Source organism: Furipterus horrens, unplaced genomic scaffold (genome assembly GCF_987537825.1).
Source record: "Furipterus horrens unplaced genomic scaffold, mFurHor1.1.pri manual_scaffold_3, whole genome shotgun sequence".
NCBI lineage: Eukaryota > Metazoa > Chordata > Mammalia > Chiroptera > Furipteridae > Furipterus > Furipterus horrens.
Window position 1 is genome coordinate 142,471,528 of NW_028327173.1, and position 21,256 is coordinate 142,492,783.

At 36.6% G+C, this 21,256-nt stretch overlaps 1 pseudogene; it reads left to right on the plus strand.

Annotated features, from left to right (window-relative positions):
* The first annotated feature begins 15,695 nt into the window (after window positions 1–15,695).
* On the plus strand, window positions 15,696–15,972 carry LOC150016235 (large ribosomal subunit protein eL43 pseudogene; annotated as a pseudogene).
* Window positions 15,973–21,256: the final 5,284 nt, after the last annotated feature.

Below are 21,256 nucleotides of genomic sequence, written 5' to 3' on the forward strand. Positions count from 1 at the left end.
AAAAATAGATTCATTATGCTTTAAAATACTAGTCATAAGTTTCAACTCAGCAAAATAATCTTTCCCAAGCTCATTTTCTTTTTAGCTATGAATGTATTCTCTTGTAACAGCTAAATAATGACATACAATCATTCTGTGGCAAATTACTATAAGCAGTGCCTAAATTGACATTAACTAAGCAGGAAACTAAATACCATTAAATGGAATACTCAAATTTTCCATTTGATGTGGTAATTTACATTATATTTAGTTGTACAGTGGGTGTGTTTGGCATATTGAGAAGTTACCTTTATTTTTTGAGATTCTTAAAGATGACCAATATTTATTTTTCCCCTTAGTCTCCCTGAAAATATTCTATAAGCTATTCTTGTTGAAACTCTTTCCATATTGGAGCCCACATGTGTGGAGAAGTGACAGAAATACAGTATGACACTATGAATAAATATGTTTACTCTATATTAAAACTTAAGTTTAGATTAAATAACTTAAATTTTTATATTACCTTATTTTTAGCCTTCATCTAATATCAAATGAAGCAATGGGGAGGAAGAGTAATCTGTGAAATAGCTCCAATTCAAATGTGTCAGCCACAGCAAAAATAATTAAAATAAAGTGCAAGTTCAATAAATATATTTCTTATCAATAAAAGAAAGCAACTTTTATAAGAATTCTACAGAAGTCAGGAGTCACAGGGAGAGAAAAGGCTCTCAGATATGCAAGCCTTGGGCCCTAATAGATTCAGATAAACTGCAAGCGTCATAGCCAAAGTAAGTGAGAGGGAGCTAGTGCTGACTGCTGGCAGACTCCACCTTGTTAGCAGGTGCAGCAATGTGCAGGCTCACTGTGGAAAACAAGGTATCTCCAGAGCAAGGTGTGCCAAATCAGCAATCGGCAGCATGACCTCAGTGTTCCTGGTGGATCTAAAGAAACACTCCCACCTCTACAAACCTGAAAACACATAATTTTAAGAGAAATTTCAAGTTTGAGACATTGATTATTATCTGTTATTATATCAAGGCCACATGATTTTAATTGTCTCTTTACATTATATTTTAATATCTGGTAGTTTAAGGATTTCTTATTCTTCTTTTTTTCCTCTTATACCCCTGTTTCTCCTCCAGTTTTGTTTTTGTTTTTGTTTTTTTTTTCTTTTGTAAAAATTTCTAGGCAATTTTTGCCTGCTTTGTTATTCCATGCCTACATTATCATTGCTTGTCATTGCTTATCATTGGTTATTATTATTGCTTTTTCTTTAAATTTTTATTTTCAATTACAGCTTACATTCAGTATTATTTTGTATGAGTTTCAGGTGTACAGCATAGAGGTTAGGCAATCATATACTTTACAAAGTGGTCCCTCTACTATCATATCTACTTTAGAATTGTTGTACTAAGTACCTACAAAGCTTGACTCTAATAAAATTAAATTTGTTTTTAAAAATAAAATTATAGAAAACAGATATCTTTAAATCATTTTCATTCAGAAACATGGTAAACCTTTTCAATTTTTTAAAGCTTCATCTTGCCATAAAGATTTATTGTTTTCTTTATAGAAGCCCTGAAATTTCTTATAGTTCATGATGCTCCTGGGCATGTTGTCTTTTCCCTTATTATCTTTTTAATTGGTTAGTGCTGATATTTAGAAAGTAAAAGATTTTTTTTCATATATCCTAAGTAAGACTGTACCAATCTTACTAAATTCTAAATCTTACTAAAACTCTTATTAGTTTTACGGGTTGTTCACATGTCTCATGGGTTTACTAGGCAGATAACAATATCACTTGCAAATAATGCTTGTATTGCTAATATAACTTGTAACATTAACAATGAACAAGTTCTTCTAAGTTCTTTCTAGAATAAATTTAAGTTAATAACCTATTATTCATTTAAAAATATATTACTTTCTGATGACATAATAGTATAAATAAATAGTATGCTTTTAATTCCATATATTTCAGAAATGGCTTTTAATGTCTGTGGAATAACCAGGAGTTACAACCCCAAACAGGGTACAGATCTCATGCAGAAAAATAATCTCTGTTAAATATTTTAGAAGAATAGATTGACAAAATTCTTTTTAAATGTCTTTGGAGAAATAAAATTGTCACAAGTGAACAAAATATCAGAAAAATAAACCCTCATCCCCCAAAAGTACAGTGTGACATATAGGCAGAAATGTTTCTAAACAGGGTATTTTTGAACATTTTCTAAGCGCTCTTAGCTGCTCTTAATGAATTTTCATCTTATTGCTTTGGAGAATTAAGATAAAGTTAGTGACGACTATAACTTTCTATTAAGCGATATGCTTCCTCGATTGTTCACAGCCACTTACAAGGCAGAACATAACAGCCTCGTTAAAGCTTACTATGCCAGTTTTAGTTTAAACCTTATGAAATGCACTGAGAAAGACTTGGTATTTTCTGAAGAAAATATTTTTCATAAATTGCTCTTTTGTAGACTGGAAATAAAATAGATACTATAGGTACCTTATTATGTGTCCTTGAGTTATTCTGCAGGGTAGCCAGAGCAGTCACAATGAACTTGCTGTTTGTTACGAAAACAGTGAGCCATGAGCATGTGGGGAAGTTCAGTCCTTTGTATGTAGCCCCTGGAATTCGCAGGCTGTGGTTTAAGGACATGGAAGCTTGCCTTTGTATTCCGCCACTCACAAGTTTCATTGTGCAAGGTGCTAGTGCAATTTACCCAGCAAGGCACAGGACTTCTCCAACCTGAAACAAGAAGCAGAAATTAAGGTCTGAAATAAGACAATGTACTTCTGTCTTCATTCAAGCTATTTCTGTGGTCTTACTCAACTGAGAAGGAGATAATATCTACTTTGGTGGGTTATTCTGAGAATTAAAAGTAATGTATATAAAACATATTTTATAGAGTATAGGCTCAGAGCAGCAATCAATACATGATAGTCATCATTATTATTTCTGAATTAAGACTTGGAACCAAATTAATGCTCAGTTCTGAATAATTAACCACTATCTTTGTTTTCCAGGGTGAAATTAATACAAAGATAAATGGTTATACACATTGGGAATTCAAAGAAAAACAAGTTCTGACTATATGTGATTAACATTTTTATATCATAATATATGTCTTCAGTCATTGGACACAGGTATCACTGCGATTATTTGTTCTTGAGAAATAGTGAAACACAATTAAGAGAAAAACCTTGTTTTAAGGTTGTGCGTCCCTCAAAAGTGACCCTGTGTTTTGGTCTGATGAGAGGCTGTGGTGTTTGGGTCTTGGAAAAGGGTTTTCAACATGTGTCTGTAAAGCTGAATATGGATTTTCTCCTCACCACCTCAGAGACTAAAGACATTGGATTTTTGGCTCCAAACTGTTGATAGATCACATTTTTTCTGCAAATCATCCCCTATAATTGGACATGAATTATATAAGACTTTTTTTTTTTTTTTTTACAAAGCATCTGCTTTATTTTTCTGTGGAGATATCTACTAGATCTTGTTCCAAAAAAGCAAGGAGGATAATAAGGCCTTTAACTTTTAATTTTTATAAAAATTCTGTGAACTTTTTTACTATTAGAAAAAGTAAACATATGAACTGTTTTGTGTACACAGAGGCCAAATATAGAGTGCTGGTAAGTAAAAACTGTCTCTTCTTCCCCAGTCTTGGTGTGTGTAAATTCTTTAATAGAGATTTCACTGAACTTTTATCACAACTAAACATTCCTCAGTATTAAAGCTCAGTGAAAAGAAATCTCAGTGCCTGGAAGACAGGGCAATCAAACCATGTGACAGTCCCATATGCAAATCCAAATCTGTCCTCATAACTGTCTGTAGAACTCACAAAAGAGTCACACATGTAGCTATTGGAAAAATATCTTACATAATTTGGCACACAATTTCTAAGATTAGCAGCTGAAGAAGGGGAGGAGGGAGAGATGAACATAATAGATTAGCTGACACCCATCCACTATCTTTCTAAATTGTTTGGAATGTTAAAAATATTGTTCTGATCAATCTCTATGTATAACCTAAAATTTGAAAGAGAACTGCAAAGCATGCTGTGGTTGAAAGAACAAGTGGTTAAAAAAAAAGCACTATGAAATACATGTCACCAAGCAAGGGAATCCAGCCAGCTCCCAAGTGGCATGTTAACACGATGAAAAGCAAATCCAGGATGCTGTGAATCAAAGAGGCATGGGTCTATTTTTAAAGAGGCCTGTGTCTCCCTACCCTTTTTGCCACGTAAAGTTTTTCAGGAGAAGTCCAGCCTCCCAAACAGGTAATCTTCTAAATGTTCCAGGAGATACCTACCCAACATTGACTGCCTCCTCCCTCCCTTTATAAGGTCTTTGGCCCTCCATAGATCATCCATGTTATTCACTAGACAAACAGAAGAGCTGTTCAACTAGTTCGCTTCCACTATTTGTGAACAGATTGTTTGAGACATAATATGAATACTAATTAATGATAAAGTATCTGTGAGTGTTTTGAAATATGGAGGAAGATAGCACTTTAAGCGAGGCACCCAGATAGGCCTTATGCCACAAGCCCCACAGGTCATAGGAAGGGTCAGGGTACAACTCAGAGATAAAAAAGCAAAATTGCAGAGCTTTTGGCTTCAATTCAGTGGAAAACTGTAGACGACTTTTTTGGGGGGGGAGGGACAGGAGGGGGTTGGCTTTCTTTTTAACCTGTTTCCTTTGTTAAATCAGAACAGTTTAAAATAAAAACTCTCTTCAAAGACAAATGGAAAGAAAAACAGAGAGAATTTTGTCAGAGGTCAAATTGCGTAGATGGAGGAATGAGGCTCCAGCAGGTATGATTCAGGATCAAGGGTCTGTGCTCTGCAGCGAAAGGAATAAAAAAAAGCTGATTGAGTCTGACCCAGGGCTGAGAGCCTGAGGCTGAGTCAGGCTCTCTGATGCAGGGGCTGGGAAAAGTCATTTTAAAAAAAAAGATCCCTCCTCAATTCAATTCTCCTTTTACAAATAGTTTGCTTAGTCTAAGAGAAGTGTACCCATAAAGATATGGGAAATGTAATTTTCTATTAAAGGGAAAAGCATATTATTAGATTCAGTTGTGAAGACAATTAAAATATCTTCTTTAGTAAGAGGCTAAGTCACTGCCATTGACACGTTATCTCCCCTCCTTACCTTCTAAAAAGGAATATGCTACCTTTTCCTTAAAACCATTATAACTTGCCCCATCTGGTCTCAGAAACTTCGTACTTTATCACTAGTCTTAGCTTGATATCTAACATGAATGCTTAAGCAGTCCTTTATATTTTTTGGACTTAATGCCAAAGAAAAGAGAAAAGGATTATCCAAAATGAAACATAACAAAATTGACATCTGACCTTAGAGTTGTTTTTGAATTGAATTTTAACAATGGATGTATAAAGTATTAGATAAATTCATTTGTTTCACTCAAAAAAATAAAAATGTTTCATGAAAATCTGATTTGGAGAAGAATTAATGCTGGCTGCAGTCTGTATTTCATGTTCAGCTTGTCCTTATCTGTCTGAGGATTAGACCTGGGATTCCTATATTTTTGTGGAAGTAGATGATTCTTTCCAAGATTGATTCAGGATTTGCCATCTTCCAAACCTCCTTGGGAGGACAAGAAATTATTGATTTCTATTTTTGCAAGTCAAGTTTTTCTTTGGATTCAACGGCATCTGCATGAGAGCTGCCAGCAAACTGGTAATTATCAAATGAGATGCTGTTAATAGAAGTTGCCTAAAATGACAGAGAAGTAAATCCATGCAATAAAAAAGGAAGATGTATATTAAGGACAGTTCATTGTGGATATGAATTTGTGATACCATACGTTGTTAGGCTTGTTTACATTTATTGATATTTCTCTTTGTATGTACTAATTTCCTTTCACCTCCCAGTAAACTTATTGTTAATGTTTGAAAACTACAGCAAGACTTTTCCTAAATACTCAGAAGAAAAGAGATATGAGAATGTCTTCTGAGTTAGCTGGAAAAATATACACTTTTCCTCTTGCCTGACTGTTAGGGTCAGCTCACCCCTTCACTTGAGGCTTAATAGTTCATACCGGGTCTCGCTCTCCCAAAGCCATCTCACCTGGAATTCCTCATCTGGACTCAGATTAAAACCGAGGATACCCAAGTATATATAACCCAAACTGATGATTTTGGTATAAAACCTTTATTCACAGCAATAATAGCTAACATTACTGAGCCATTATGATGTGCCTTTACTGTGGTAAGCATCTTATCTGCATAATCTTATTTGGTCTTCAAAAATCCATTGGTACTTATATCTATTATGTCTATTTTAAAAATGAGTGCTCTGAACCTTGGAAGTCGAGTAATTCACTTAAGGTTACACACGTAGTACATGGCAGACTTGGCACTCAAAGGTAGGGCTGTTCATGGATACAGGCAATAGTGTGCTGAAGGATGGTGGAGGGGCACTTGGTGGGGATGGGCAAGAGGGGAATGGGGGACATCTGGAATAGTGTCAACAACAACAACAACAAAAGTAGGGTTGTATTATGTCAAAGCCCAAGTAGTCTTAACTCATAAGCCATATTACCTTTAATTTCCATTGTCATCTTCCTCATCTTTGGCTCTACTGATTATCCAGCCTCTAACCCACATTGGATATAAAATATTTCTACACAACATCTAATGGCATTTCAGAATAATGTTTAATAGACTGTCCAAAGTTCTAAAGGAAGATGCCAACTTAGAGTTAGATTAGTATAGTAGATAGAGCTTAGGTTTTCAGTAAGTTACCCTTTGAAACCAATTTTCTTATCTGTAAAATGACAATTACTATAGCTATATTATGTGGTGCTTGAGAGGATGACAGATAATGTATATGGAGTGCTCATTACTTGCTAAACAATATATAAACAGCAACTGTTAATTTAATGTTGAATTACTAGAAAATGATATAATCCCACAAACAAAGCAAATGTTTTGATAGTATCTGGATTTGTTTTCCATATATACTTGGTAGCTTAGTTACTTAAGAATTATGGTAGTAATTTTTTTCCTTTGCCTTGAACTCTCACTCTGTCTTCACATTTAATGCTGTTTGTTTAGTCACATGAATGAATTACAACTAACTGCTTCTTATAATCATCTGAGAAAGTATTAATAATGTAATACTAGTGAAAATTTTGATTTAATGAATTCTTAAATCATAACAAATTACTATTCTATCAAGGTTTACATTCATATGTAGCATAGAGCTAATTATGGTCACTTATTTATTTGGTAAACTTTTACCGAATGCTTTTATGTGCCAAGCACTAAATGTCTGCTGGGGATACAATGTGAATATACAGTACATCGCCCTACTGTGAAACAGTCAAGTCTAGTGGGAAGACAGTCATGCCAACAGAGGGCCATCGAATCATTTTTTTAAGTATATTTTATTGATTATATTGTTACAATAGTTCCAATTTTTTCCCCTTTGCTCCCCTCTGCCCAGCACCACCCCTCCCCCAGTGATCCTCTCCTCCCCAGTCCATGCCCATGGGTTGTACATACAAGTTCTCTGGCTTCACCTTTTCATATATTCTTCTTTTTTAAAAATTAATTAATTAATTATTTTAACAATAAAAAATAACAGTCCCTCCCTCTCAAACTTAAGACCCTTTATATTCTTATAAAGGACAATTGGCGAAGGTCTCGAGCTCCTTGAATCATTTTTGAAGACCATTAAAAAGGTATTACAAAGGTTAATCAAGAGACAGTGAGTTGCTGATTTGAGGCAGTGAAAATGGGTTGAGGTTCAGAGTACGTACTTCTATCTATTGTTAATATTCACTGACTAGAACTGAAGGAGTGTGATGCCTGATGGACTGCATGCTTGGGGAGGGCAGAGTGCAAAGGTAAGAATCTAGGCTGACTTTGTTTTCTAGTTTGAACTAGATGCCCAAGTTGTAAAAATGATGTGCTAAACAAAAAAAAAATTCCTCCTTAAAATCTAGCCATGGAATCAACCGTGACATTTGAATCAATAATAGAAAATATAAGGGATAATGATATTAAACTTAAATAGAAGAGATCAATAGAAAAAAATAAAACAAGCTAACAAATGCAACTAGTTACATCACTACCATATAATTTAGGTGTAATGGTTTATGATCATAAAAACCACTGGGATAAAAATTTTAGATTATTGGCCCAGGAATAACTTTGTGTTTTCCTTTCTCTTTTGTTCTATAGCAAATATCCAATATCCCATGCCAACAGCAGTGCATTTGCAAAGCATATCAGTGTTCTCATTGAGACCCAAATGTGGTTCTAACCCTCAGCTTTGAGACTGATGCCCCGCAGGCATTTCAGCACCTGTGTGCCCAGCTTGTTCCTACCCGCTGCAATCACTTAGCAGGAGAAAAATCTATATTGCCAAGGGATGTAGCCATTGGGTTGGTCTGCTCTTCAAAATGCTATTTAGATTTTCAACTGCAAGCTGCTGGATGAACAAAAATCCACAATCAACCACAGGATTTCAACCAGACCTCAAGTATTTCACAAAGAAATGATACATCATTTGTCCAAAGAGAATGAAACATTTGTTCCTAAAAAAGTGATTTAAGTCAATAAGTAACAAACTAAATCTTTGTTATGAGTGCTTTCTGGTATCTGAATGACTGTTGTTCTTTTGGAGGGCAAAGTGCACAAAAGATTCAATAACCTTGTGCCTTGACAGTCAGATAACTACCATTATGTTCAGTCAATGTAAATAATCGAGGCTGACATTGGGCTAATTGGCTGCCTCTGGTCCACCAAGTGTACTTTTGACCTGAATGAGAACCTAATCAATTAATACTTAAGGCAATAAAGACCTCTTGCTAATTTAGACAGAAATCATCTTTTTCTCACAGGACTAGAGTGACAAAATGGCAAACTCTTAATTTAAATATAAGATAATACATTTAAATTAAATGTATTTAATTTAAATATATTTAAAATTAAACTGTGAAATCTTTGTTTCAACTATTTGTTTAAAAGCCTTAAAACAAACAAACTGTAATTCATATACTAAAATAAAATGATAAATTCTAGTGTTTATTTGAATTATATGTTAATCAACTGAATATGGTCATAGAGTTGAAAAAAATACATGTTTTTTAAAACTAAAGAGTCTATAATTGAAATTCTATTTGGTAGAATTGTTTTTCAATTTGGATCTCTTTTCTGGGAACTAAGATGACAATAGCTAGTATTCCAGAGGCATAGATCTTTCTTTTTAATTAAAAATAAATAGGCTACTATCAGTTCTCACGAAGATATGGAAATGCTCTTAAAATAAAAAGTTATTTACAACAGGAATTGTCACTTTTAAGTCATAAAGTGGAGTCTTCTGTAACTTGACTGATATAAAGCAGCATCTCGAGAAACAAGATGGTGGAGGAGTAAGTGGAAGCTACACTAACTTCCTCCCAGAACTAGTCTGGATTTACAACGTAATTTTGGAGAAATCATCTGGAATAACCAACCGAACACCAGCTGGAGAGAAGTCTTATAACCACGGAGAGACAGAAAAGGCCGCTACATCACAACGTGACCTGTAGGGAGTGCGGAGACGTGGAAGGGCTGGCTGGGCTCACACGGGTGGCAGCTGAAGGGACTGAGAAACAGCTCAGCAGCTGGGGATTCCCCCTGAGAAGGGCAGGGTCTAAACCCCCAGCTGGGCTTCCCAGCCTACAGCGACAGAGTGGAAAGTAAAATAGTATCCAGCTGAGAAAAGCGAAAAGCCACAGGGTTTCTTGCTAGCCGGAGAGAAACAGCTGGAGAAAAAGAGCTCTTAAGCGGATCACATACAAAAATATTTTGGCCCCCACTAACCCTGGGCTCAATCGGAGGGAGGGCAGAGAGGACTAGAGATGCTTGGGGAGAGCTTGGTGTGGTGGCTTTGAGAGGAGAGCTGGGGAAGCGGCCGGCCAGGTCCCAGTGCTGACTCATCCCCACACTGCAGGCAGACCATTCCCGGCCAAGTGGCGTCAGCCTGAGGGGAAGCAAAGGCCCTGCCTACAGGAATTAAGCTGCCACACCCACGGTCCTTAAGCCTGACGGCTAATCACAGATTGAATAGATTATCAACTAAAGGAGACAGACAAAGGCAGTAGATCCCTGAAAGTCTGCAACAGGCTGCCGAGACCCAGACCGGTACAGGATCTGACGCCACCAGGGGCAGATCCAGGAAGTGCAGATCATTCTAAGAAGCACCAACAAACAATAGGAGTCACAAAAATGGGGAGACAGAGAAACAACCCCCCATCAAAAGGAAAGGTAGAGTCCCCAGAAAGAGTGCTAAATGAAATAGAGGGGAGCCAACTATCAGATATGGAATTGAAAGCATGGATTAAGGAGAAGCTCAATGAGCTCAGCAGAAACTACAAAGAACTCCAGAAAAACTACAGTGAACTCCAGAAGAACTATAAGGAACTTACTGAGAATTATACCAGCATCAAAAAGGACATGGAAGCTATCAATAAGAGCCAGGAGGAAATGAAGAATACGATCTCTGAATTGAAGAACACAGTAGAAGGAATTAAAAACAGACTAGAGGAAGCAGAAGATCGGATCAGCGAGCTGGAGGACAATGTAGACAAAAACTCACAGACAGTGCAACGAAACGAAAAAAGACTGAACAAGACTGAAGAGGCTCTAAGACAGCTGCAGGATAACATGAAACATAATAATATCCGTATCATAGGAATTCCAGAAGGAGAAGAAGAGGAGCAAAGGATAGAAAACCTCTTTGAAAAACTAATGACAGAAAACTTCCCTAACATGAAGAGAGAAAGAATCATGCAAGTCCAGGAAGCACAGAGGGTCCCAATGAAGATGAACCCCAACAGGCCCACTTCAAGACACATCATAATTAAAATGGCAACATTCAAACACAAAGAGAGAATCCTAAAAGCAGCAAGAGAGAAACAACTAATAACATACAAGGGAGCTCCAATAAGGCTATCATCAGATTTCTCAGCAGAAACACTACAAGCCAGAAGGGAATCGCAAGATATATTCCAAGTAATGAAAAACAAAGGCCTACAACCAAGAATACTCTACCCAGCAAGGCTCTCATTCAAAATGGAAGGTGAAATAAGGAGTTTCCAAGACAAAAGAAGGCTAAAAGAATACATTTCCACCAAACCAGCATTGCAAGAGATGCTAAAGGGTCTGCTTTAAGAAGATGAAGAAACAGAGAGAGACAGAGAGGAACACGAGTACAAAGGGGGAAAATGACAATGAATAAGTACTGAAAGAAAGAAGGAACTTCTGTCATTTGCAACAACATGATTGGAACTAGAGAGAATTATGCTTAGCGAAATAAGCCAGGCAACAAAAGAAAAATACCTTATGCTATCACCTGTTACAGGAAACTAATGAACAACACAAACAAATGAGCAAAATTGAATCAGAGGTATGTAAACAAGGAATAAACTAACAGTAACAAAGGGGGAGATGGGAGGGAGAGAAGTGGTAAGAAGGGGAAGGGTCTAGTCAAAGAACATGTATAAATGACCCGTGGACATAAATCAGCATCTCTTTATGTGCTTTGTAGATGAGGTAAACAGTCTCTATGCTGAATGAGACCTTAATTTGTAGGAACATCCAGAATTACTTCCTACTTGTAATGTATATCTGACTTGGCAAAAATACAAGTTTTTCAATTTAGGTTAAAATCTATCATGAACACAATGACTAAAAGTTACAATTCTCCTTTGACATTCTTCTCCTCTGTGAATGTTTTCCTGTTTAAACCATTGCAACTCCTTGGAATCAGATAATACATCTGAAAATGTATCCAATTTATATAGGAGAGAAGATACTTTCTTTTTAAAACATGTAAAAAGCAACAGCTCTGTATCTACAATAACTGTTTCATGAGGCTTTTAATACAGATAAATATGAAAATATAGGTACTATTTTTAATACACCATTTTTGCACAGTGCAGTGACTGAAAACAGAACATTCTGCATATTTAGATTCATGAGAAATATTCCCCATTAATAACTGAAGTTATTATCAAATTGTAGCAAGTAATAAGAAATAAGATTGGGGATAATAAATAACAAAGTGCTAAATTATAATAAAAACACTGACAAAGTTCAGGGCAGTTATTGTATAGATTCCATGACCATGTCATTAATATTTTTTTTAAAACCAGAAAGCACTATTCATATTCCTCTACTGATGAGATAACACACAGTACCTAGTTGTATTTGTCAAACAGTAAGTGAATTTAATCTTATCTCTGGGTTTTTAAGACAGGACCTATTTGGTTTGAAAACTTTGATTAGTAATTTTAATCATGAGTAAATATTGCTAAACTGCTTTTTTTTGGAAAGATTGATTAGTGCACACTCATCAGCAAAACATTCTCTTGGGTCTTTTTTGTTATCTATTCTGAGTTCGAAACACCATATGCCTGAGGATTTCCTGTTTGCCCAACCTGAGAAATCTTTCCTCAGTTCTAGAACTGATCTCTCATGATCTCATGATCTCTCTGTGTATTAATTTGACCTCATTCCCCCTAGTCTATTCTTTGAGAGCACAGCTGAACATAAGTGAGGTCCCTCTTTTTATCTTTCATGTTTTTTAACCTCTATCTCATATTATTCATGATTTGGTTGTGCTGCATTCTGGATAATCACTTCGGCTCTAGATTTTGATTTACTCATCTTCTCCTTCAGCTGTGTCTAATCTTCTGCTTAATCCATTCCCAGAATTTTTAATTTTAATGACCATGGTTTTTATATTATTTAAATGTTCAATTATTTTCTTTTAAAAACTTGCCTACTTTTAGTAGTGTACTGTTTTTCCAAATACTTCATATTATGTATCCAGTAACATATTCTAACATAGGAATATCTAGGGTTCTAGTTCTGCTGGTTTCTTTTTATTTTTTTGTTTGTTCATTTATTGTCCTGATGACTCTGATGACCCTTTTCTGTGGTGGCTTGTTTCTTGATGTGTTTGGTTATTTTGGATGGTGAACTATTGTTTGGCGTGGCTTTATCTGAGGGACTCCTGTTAAGTCCTTGGTTCAGTGTGCCTTTCTTAGAGGAATTTTTGATTTTGTCAGTTGCTCCGTACCACCAATTTATTAACTTGGAACTACCTGATGTAAATTTATTGGGTTAGGGTTCCAGGACTACATTAATCATGCAGTTTCAACTCCAAATTTGTTTGAGGAAAAACCTGTGTCTGAATTCTCTGGGAAACGTGTTTTGTTTTCTACTCAGAGTCTAAGCCAAAGCATACAAGTTCCTTGTCTCCTTTTGCTGTGAGGATGTTTTCTTAGTCAATCCTTTCACAGAGATTGTAGCCTTTTAAGGGTGCTGGTTTACAGAAAGGCATCAGGTCCTACTCTCACCTGTGTGGCTCCAAAGTGCTGTTTTCTGTCTCAAAGTGGTCATTCAAACACAAACACATTTACTGAGTCATTACACATTGGAAAATGTAAATTTTTCTCAAATACATCATTCTGGCTCATGCACATAGTTTTAACCTGAGAATTTTATAGGCAATATTCCATTGTCTTCACAACTGCAATGAAAAACAATGAGTCCCTAAGTCTCTCTCCTATTATTAAATGATCATCATGGTTCTAAAATCTTTCTTTACCTTTGCAGTTTAACAAGTTAAAAAAATATATCTTGCACCCTGACAGGGTAGTTCAGTTGATTGGAGCATTATTGTGCCAGGGTTGTAGGTTCACTCCCTGGTCAGGGCATACACAGGAATCAATGAATGCATCAATAAGAAGAACAACAAAATCAATGTTTCTCTCTCTCTTTCTCTCCCATAAATAAAAATTAAAAAAAAATACCTATCTTGATATTGGTCATTCTTTATGGGCATTTCCTAAAACCAAAACCAGTTGAACCTTTTCAATGTACTTATATAGATTTAGGATTTTTTTTTTTTTCACTCCTGGAGACTTTTCTTTGAATTTTTGTGTGTTTCATTTATTCTGCTCCAGTTTCCACTTTTCTTCGTATCTACCTCTTATTTCTGTGTGCTTTTTCACAATCCTGTCCTCAGTCCTGTGTGGGTTTTCTACATTGTTGTGTTTCTCTTAGCTAGTTTTAATACCTTAATTTTTGTGGTGTTATTGGCAAAATTTTTATACATTTTAAGTGCATTTTTTAAACAAAGTATCCCCTCTATTTGAACTTTATATGCTTTTTTTTTTTTGGTGGAAGCAAAATTTATTTGATAGCTTTCATTCTGAATGGGACCATTCTACCCAAGCCTTCCTCCTAAAATAGTGTGGGTGTATTCCCTTGCTTTTTCTTTCTTGAGTGCTTGGTAACTCAGTAAATTCTGTCAGAACATATGCAGTAGGCATATGCTGATGTTTTTAAAATTTTTTATTTATTGATTTTTAGAGAGAGAGGAAGGGAGAGAGAGAAACATTGATTTGTTGTTCCATTTATTTATGCTTTCATTGGTTGCTCCTTGTATGTGCTCTGACCTGGGATTGAACCTGCAAAGTTGGCATATCAGGATGATGCTCTAAACAACTGGGTCACCCAGCTTGGCATCAATGTTCAGTAATATTTGTTTTGCATCTCAGATATCATATCAGAAGGGATGGAAGACAGGGTGAGGAAATTCTATTTTTGCCAGCCCCTCCTTCATTCTCCTCATCAGTAGAGTTCAGAGATGGGTTAAGTACTCTGTGCCTCACTTTGTTTTCCTATGTTAGTATAACCCAGCTGTTTTCCGGTGTGGTCTGTTTGGTTGGACAGCACTCTTCTCTGCCTCTTTGATTTTATTGGCTGCTGCCTGGGCTCTTTGATCAAGCCAATCACTACATAAAGATTATCTCCCATTTCTCTCCTTCTCAACCCAGGACAGAAATAACCAAGCTCAATGACTCCTCAAGCCAGGGCTCCAAGTTATTGTATTGAAATGTAAGAGACAGGTATTCCCAAGTGATCAGTCAACATATATTCATTTGCCTTATTTTTACTCTAATTTCTATCCCTTCAAATTTAGGACAAAATTGGGGAAATAACAGTGGGCTTTCTAAACAACTTTATTCACATATCATCTCCTTATTACTACTCTCTAGAAGAGGAATTCTGTGCAGATTCTGAATTTGGATAACACATTTGATCCTTTCCTAACTATAGCATTGATCATACTTTTTTTGGTTCTTTTGTCAACTTTCGGTAAGTTCCACACAAAAAAGTGTGAAACTACCCTTATGTTGCCTGTCATCCTTCTTCTAATTGGCCATTTAAAACTTTATATATATATCTCCTTGGAAAAGTAATTTTACTTTTTTAGATCTTAACTTGTAAAATGAGGGGTGGCAAAATGACTTGTGGTGTCCTATTTCCATGATGACATGAATCAAGAGAGAATGTTTGTTCCCTGTAATGTCAACATATAAGAAAAGACGAACAACAAATCTGGCCCTCTCTACTTTGCCTCGTCCATAGGCACAGATTAATTTACTCCATAGTCACTATTCCTGTTTATGACTTCAAGTTCCCTTGCCTCAAAATTGGCCTTAGACATGTGCGCAGACAGTTCATCTGCAGTAACAGGAGGAAGGCAGATGAAGATAGAATTTTAAGTGTGGATGAGATTTTCCTCTGATTGCTTCTATTATCTCTGTGAATTAAGGTCATAATCAGAGTCAAGAGAAAAGAGGAATTGTTGTTCCTCTCTTGGTTGGAATCTAGCTTGGGGCGATGGCTAAATGTACCAAGAAGGTCAGAATTGTCAGTAAATACAGGACCCGTATGGCACCTCCCTCAGGAGAGTAGTGAAGAAAATTGAAACCAGCCAGCATGCCAAGGGGATTAGCTCTTCTGTGGCCAAACCAAGACAAAGAGAAAAGCTGTGGGGATCTGGTTCAGTGGTTTCTACATGAAAAGAGTAGTTGGTGGTACCTGGACCTACAACACCACTTCTGCCCTCACCGTTAAGTCTGTCAACAGAAGGCTGAAGGAATCAAAAGACCAATAGAAGATCCACAATTTGAAACACTGCTAATATATAATAAATGGATTAGGCCCTGGCTGTGTGGCTCAGTGAGTTGAGCACCACCAGTTCAATTTCTAGTCAGGGCACATGCCTGGGTTGTGGGCCAGGTCTCAAGCTGGGGCGCACAATAGGCAACCACACATTGATGTTTCTCTCCCGCACTTTCTCCTTCCCTTCCCCTCTCTCTGAAAATAAATGAAAAGATAAATGGATTAACTTATGTAACATCAACAACAACAACAAAAAAGGAGGAATTGTTGGAGGTCTTGGATGAGAGGAGAAATTGTGAACTAGTCATCAAGGAGTGTCAGAGGGTGAATGGATTAGAGAATGTAAGATTGCTGGGTTAGCACAAAGTGCTCAGTCAGGATTAAAGGTCACAGATTTAAAGTAGATGAGTCAGCACGACTGTGGTTTTTCTTTAGCCATGTTTAGGTACCCAGGTGCAGGTAAAGAGTGGGCAGTGAACTGGATTTTACCAGGGTCAGGGTTTTGTCAAGTGAATGGAGGGAGGCAGAAAAGGGAAGGAAGATGAAAGCAAATGCATGGTTGGAGTGATCATAATGATGGGCTACTCAATCTACTCGAGAAATAAAGGAAGGAAGGTAGTGGGGGTGCTAAAAAGGGAGGACAAGATGGGGCTAAGAAGCATTAAGAAATAGTAGGATTAATAAATGACTATAGGTCCCAGTGGAATAAGAGTACTACAGGGAGTGAACTATCAAGGTAGGCAATGGTAATCAGAGAGTTAGATGTTTGCAATGGGATTATGGAGTTCTTGCTGTTACTAGTGAAATAAAAGGGCTCAGTGTATGACCATGAGATTCAGTATCTATGGAGGAAGAAGACTAGGTAGGTATTGGAATGACTACCTTGTCTACCTTGGAAGGCTATTGTAATCACCAAGATTTGACCTAGAACCTGGAGTTAAGATATGTAAGGAATGAAGGGAACTTCTGATACAACATTTTCATAGGCAGTCAGGCAATATTTATCTTTAGTCTCATACTTTCACTTGACAATTTCATTATAGAAAATTTGTCCAACATCAATAGTTGCACAAGAAGGTAAAGATATTTGCAGAAGAATGCTCAACTACAGAAATGCTTACAATTGCAAAGAACTGTAAATAACCTAGGTGGCCATCAATAGACAACTGGTGAAATAAGTTACCATACACTCCTCAGTGAAAAAGCACGCCACCACAAAAAACAATGAAGGAGGTGGTAGGAGTACAGATATGAAACAGTGTACATGGTATTTCATTAAACTGGAGGGATATAAAATGGTATGCACAAATAAGTTCTTTTGTTGTTAAAAACAATGTTAAAATTTTTGGCTTTTATAAGCTTGTGCAAGTTCAAAAATAAAAAAGTAAAGATATTCTATACAGAATCAATAAAAGGTAAAGACATTAATGCTGTGCAGAATGAACCATTAAGACTTTATCAGGGATTTTTTTTTTGTTTTGGTTTGTTTGTTTTAACACTCTAGTGACTTGGGAAGAATTGGACAATAAAGACAGTAAAAACTTGAGGTTTACCCCCAGCTGAACACCAACTGCTTGTAGACAGACACGGAGGACTGACACACAGGTCTGGCTGTAGGTCTGCTCTGACTGTACTCATATCTCTCCTCATTACTCTCCATGCTCCAGCCACTGTTTTTCTCTCTCTCTTTTCTAACATGACAAATTTATTCATACTTCTTGCCTTTGTGCTTGCTGTTTCCACTAATTTTAGTGCTCCTAGAGATCTTTGCATGGCTGGCTTCTTGTCGATCAAGTCTTAGCTCAAATATCACCTCTTTGGATAAATGCTCCACTTACCTGACTCCAAGTTTATTCACTTTTATTTTCTTCATAGTATTGAACACTCTTTAAAGATCTCTTGTTTATTTGTTTGCCTATTTGTTGTTATCAGTAACCTCCCACTATGTTTTGCTGTGCTTCTAATATTCAGGAGAGTACTTGGTATACAGTAGGTGTTTAAAATCTATTGAGTAATTCTGGTTGATTACTGTAAAAGAGAAGGAACTTTTACCTTTTCCAATGACATGGATAGACCTGTAGAACATTGTGCTAAGTAGAATAAGCCAGTCAGAGAAAGACAAGTATCATATGATTTCACTTATATGTGGAATCTAATGAACAAAATAAACCAACACAGTAGAAACAGACTCATAGCTACAGAAAACAGACTGACAGTTGTCAGAGGGGAGGGGGTGAGGGGAGCTGATAAAAAAGGTGAAGGGATTAAGAAAAAAAGCCTCATAGACATGGAGATGATTGTAAGGTGATTACAAGAGTGAAAGGGGATGGGTGAGGTAGAAAAGATTAAAGGGGGGATAAATGGTGATGGAAAGAGATTGGACTTTGGAAGGTGAACACACAATACATTATACAGATGATGTATTGTAGAACTGTACACTTGAAACCTATATAATTTTATTAAACACTATCACTCCAATAAATTCAATAAAAATAAATAAAATAAAAAGATAAAGAAATTATTGAGTGAATAAATGAAGGAATGGTTAGGTGATAGTCATAGTCTAAGTGACCATGCCTCACTCTTCTGGCTTATCCCAGATTGGGACTATGAGAAATTCCTGGTACATCCAATTAAAAGGCTGTATTTAATGGCAAACTTCTGTTCCAACTGAGTATGGATGATAGTAAGGCTTCTCTGTTTAAAAAATTTTTTTTTAGTTATTGAGAGAGAAAGAGAGTGCAAGAGAGAGAGAGAGAGAGAGAGAGAGAGATCCGTTCTGTTGTTCCACCCATCCATACATCCACTAGTAAATTCTTATATGTTCCCTGGCTGAAGATTGAACCCATGACCTTGGCATATAGGGATGACACTCTAACCAAGTGAGCTACCTAGCCAGGGAAAGTTCTTTGTTTGTTTGTTTGTCTGTCTGTTTACAGGGTGAAGTGATGAAGTGGTGGTGGTGATAGCAGCAGTGGTGTATCTCATGCCTCACATGCCATACCCTAACTCCTAGGGATTCCTTGTCACTCCTTCCACTCAAACAAATTCTGCTACATCCAATTGGGCTCACAACTTGGCTAAAACGTTTCCACATCTATAGCTTGAAATTAGTTAGGTTTAGAACACAACTAATCCAAATTTACAGTCAGAAGAGGAGACCAGTGGCTATTTATTAATTTCTTTCCTAGTATACACTTTCTTTTTCTTCCCTTCTAATAGCATGCTGAATGTCCAAACTATGTCATTTGAATAATATTGATTCCACTCACGGACCTAAACCAGATGTAGGAATGGGCAGGTAAAACAGGCCTCGCCAAGGACACATTGCATTTCTATGGCCTTATCACTTTGAGTTGGATTGAGCATGAGATCTAAACTGGATCAATGCAAGTAATCCAATATTGTTACAGTGAAAAATGAGATATAGATTCACATATTTCCATTTGTGCTTGGTATATGGAGATATAAAGCTTGGAACTGTAATGGCAAAGGGGAGAGAGACTGGAGCTGCAAGGAGGTCCTATCAGGATGGAGCAAACCCAGAAGTAGAGCTGAGATATGGAACCTGATGATACTGTGTGACTACCAGACCAAGCTACATCTGAAGTGATTTCTAGTCAATTTCTGTACCTTAAAGTCAAATTTTCTAATTATGGGCTATAGAATCTCTTGAAGGAATTTGCCTTATTGTAATTATATGTTAGAAAGCCTTAAGTGTTGATATTCAGGTATCTGCCATTTATATGTATTATAATGATAATCAACAAGGATTTTGATGCTCTTTTTTGTAGACCACCACTACCTGTATGCAAGCTGGGATAATTTAACCAGTTTAGATAAATAATCAGTAATGGGAATAGTTGCTCTAATTAAATAACATAATCAGGAAGTCATTTAGTTATTCAAGACCTGAATTCTTGCATACTTCTTTCCATTCTATTAATAAACACTATTTGTAGTTCATAGTGGACAAAATACATGCATAGAGAATAAGTGGTTCATGTAAATTGTATCACTAGACCTGAGAATTCTGAGATAATTAGTTGAAGGGTTGAGAAAGTCTTAGGGAGGTTTAAATGAAATGCTACTTATAGCAGTATAAATGATTTACACACCTCTGAATTTCACTATTGGACATCATACCTCCAATGAAGCACAATTAGGAAAAATTTTGACCCATAATGTTACAAATATAATACAAATAATAAGAAAAAACATGGGCCTTTAGGGTTAGACCTGAGTTAAATTCCAGGTTTTTGTTGTGTGTGTGTGTGGTTTTTTTTTTTTTTTTTTTTTGTATATTTTATTGATTGTGTTGTTACAATAGTTTCAATTTTCCCCCTTTGCTCCCCTCTACCCAGTACCCCTCTTCCCCCAGCAATCCCAACCCCCTTAGTTCATATCCATGGTTCATGCATACAAGTTCTTTGGCTTCACCCTTTCCTATATTCTTCTTTTTAAAAAATAATTAATTAATAATTTTTTTATAACAATAAAAAATCACAATTTCTCCTTCTCAGACTTAAGACCCTTTATAATCTTATAAAGGACAATGGTCAAAGATCTCGTGCTCCTCTAGCTGCTTCAGGCTGAACATGGTCATCATCCTACGTACCGTTGGGTCCATAAATTCCTAATAAGAGTGGGTGTGTGGAGGGGACGGTGGCCTTCCCACATGGGGAAGGATCTTGCAGACTCCAGGTCAGCTGGCTATCCCCAGACCATGGCATACTTGGTTTAAAAGGCTGGCATCCTTGCTGTATTCTGGGGACAACAGATTTGGCAACAGGTTTAAAAGGCATCATTTGATGCATAACCATTAGATGACAAAAGGCAGGGATTAATTTTTCAATGTCCCATATTGGGGGAAAAAAAGGCTCTTTGGAGGAAGGTGTGCCAGGCATGTCACACCTGTTTAAAGCCCTTTTGCCTACTATATTTAGTTTGGGCTGAGGGGAATATTTTAGGTTTTCCCCCCTGTCAGACCTCTGGGCCCTTTCTGTCCAAGCCTTTAGGATAGAAAAGAGAAACCAGTTTTAAAGTGAAGCATACAGACCACCCCATGCTTCACCAATCCAGTCACTTAGTTCAGCCAAACCGTTGAGTCTCAGGAGGCAGCAATGCAGACAGGATTAAGTGAGGCCTATATGTAAGAACAATCACTTAGGTAATGAGATCATAGGCTTATGCCCTATGAAAACAGAACACACATGTTAATTTATGCAACATAACCCACAAATCAGTTTCTATATCTGCAAGACTGTCTTATTGGA